Below are 2,470 nucleotides of genomic sequence, written 5' to 3'. Positions count from 1 at the left end.
AGCAGGGGGAGATGATGGTGTGGCTGAGAGACGCAGGGAGGAATTATGGTGTGGCTGGGAGATGCAGGGGGAGGTGATGGTGTGGCTGAGAGACGCAGGTTGCAGGAAGTGACACAGGGGGTATGAGTCTGGTTGAACTGCTGTTGTATGATGTTGACCTTGTTAATATTCCTACACAAACAGGCATTTTCCGGATGATGTGATATCCTACATGAACAGTGATTGCCAACTGAAGATGCCATCTTTCCAGGGAGGATACATTTCTTCAGAGATTCCACATTGTGAGAATCCATCATATAGGTAAGGTGCATATAGAATGTAAAGGAATGTTCTCAGAGTGACCAGAAATGGGTGGCATGTCATGTTGACACACCCCATTTTCAGTGACCACGCCCCTTCTGCCAAGTGTCCAAGCCCATTTTTCAGTGCGCACCTTCGGCAAGTGCTATATATATAAGTAACCACCTGAAGAAATGAAAAAATAATATCCCCTTCTCCCAATTTGACAGAATAAAGAGAAATTGCAGCAATCAGGAAGAATGTGATACCCAAATGGAGACATACAAAAAGAGATTCAAGGACAAAGAATACCCGGCAAATATTGTGAAAGAAGCAGCCATCAGAGCAAAGGCTCTAGATAGATCAACACTGCTAGAGTATAAAACTAAAGAAACCAAGAAAGACTCCGTCCCGTTTATTACTACCTATAACCGTCATGAGAAATCCATCAGAGACTCACTCAGTAACCACTGGGGAATCCTATTAATGGATCCTATCCTTAAAGAAATCCTGCCCCCTCGCCCCGACATCGTCTTCAGGAAATAAAAAAATCTGAAAGATATGCTGGCTCCAAGCATGCTACGTAAGGAATTAAAAGAGGAGGCACGGATGCCAAAGTGCACTGGATCCTTCAAATGTGGCCGATGCAACATCTGTAGGTACCTACACCCAGTAAGGAAAACATTCACGGACACAGAAAAGAAGAAGGAGTACAAGATTAAAGACTTCATAAACTGTAATTAACAATCCGTGATTTATTTATTAGAATGTGAGTGGGGAAAACAATATGTGGGAAAAACAAAGAGACCACTGAAAATAAGGATACAAGAACATGTCCGTAATATAAAGAATAAAATGGAGAATCATGCAGTATCCAAACACTTTAACATTGCACATAATTCCAACCCGGAGGCATTGACTTTCAAAGCAATTGAACTTGTTAAGCTGGGAGAGAGAGGTGGCGATCTTGCCAATAAACTCTCACGTAGAGAAATGTATTGGATTTTTCAACTGCAAACACTCCATCCGAGGGGATTTAATGATTATTATGAAATTGCTCCGTTCCTGTGAATTTACACGGCCGTGGTGTCATCACGGTTTGGATCCTTAACATTTCTAGCACACACCCCTCCCTACCCCCCGCCCCTCCCCCACCCCTATATTAGTGTCACTTTAGTTCTAATATCACACCCCGTATAGCATCCCGCCCCTCCAACCCCCCCCCCCCCCCCCACCTCACCCCCCTTTTTTTTCTAAACTCCACATCACTTTATGTTAATAGTGATGGTAGAATTATGACACATGTATGGTAAGTATTAATTATTACAGTCAAACCACACTGGAAAGGCCCAATCTCACCCGATCTTGGAAGCGAAGCAGTGTCAGGCCTGATCAGTACCAGAACAGGGAGACCACCTGGGAAGATCAGGTACTGTAACCAAACTGATTATAAAAGCCTACATGAGCATGTCATAATGATCACTGCTGTACCATTAATGATTCATATATCTGCACCTTATATTATTCATATGCGCAAGAATCTTGCACTATGCACTTTAAAATAAATTTATTTTGCACCTTGCACCTTAATGGTAATATATTCACATTTATATCCATGCAACCATTTATTTATTTAATATCTATTCCATAGTGGTCTAATTGATCAAAAACTTATTGTCACCAGCCTGATATAATTCATTTACTGATTAACCCCCTTTCTGATCTATTTTTATGTTTAACAAACCGGAGTCTCAACAATAATGTCCCTGGACATGAACTTCATAAGCATGGCCGCCGTATGAAGAAGTCTATGTAAAAATCTATACAAAGAAGGCCGCCGCAATTAATTCCCTGGGAGAAGTCTGCATAAGTGCTGCTGGTCTCTAAGAATTAGTGGTAGCCGCGGGCGCATGCGCGGTCGCGTCCCGGAAGTGGGGCGGAAGTGACACTACGACAGAAAACCGGAAGTGGGGCGGAAGATCCGTCGGCGCATCTTTATGAGAGTTTTTCAAAGCTCTCATACAACAAACCTGCTTTATAAACACTGTTTTTACATCATATACATATATACTACGGAATAAGACTATTGATTAATTGTAACTAAATGCTCTTAGTCTGTTTTACATCACCATGGTCAAACTAACAGGAAGTGATGTCACAATTACTATAAGATTAGTACTGGTATAAATAG

At 41.7% G+C, this 2,470-nt stretch overlaps 1 pseudogene; it reads left to right on the top strand.

Moving 5' to 3' along the window:
* The first annotated feature begins 1,600 nt into the window (after positions 1-1,600).
* LOC134912679 (5S ribosomal RNA) lies at positions 1,601-1,720 on the top strand (annotated as a pseudogene).
* Positions 1,721-2,470: the final 750 nt, after the last annotated feature.

This window comes from Pseudophryne corroboree, chromosome 4 (genome assembly GCF_028390025.1).
Source record: "Pseudophryne corroboree isolate aPseCor3 chromosome 4, aPseCor3.hap2, whole genome shotgun sequence".
Lineage (NCBI taxonomy): Eukaryota > Metazoa > Chordata > Amphibia > Anura > Myobatrachidae > Pseudophryne > Pseudophryne corroboree.
This window is presented reverse-complemented; position numbering and strand designations above follow the sequence as displayed.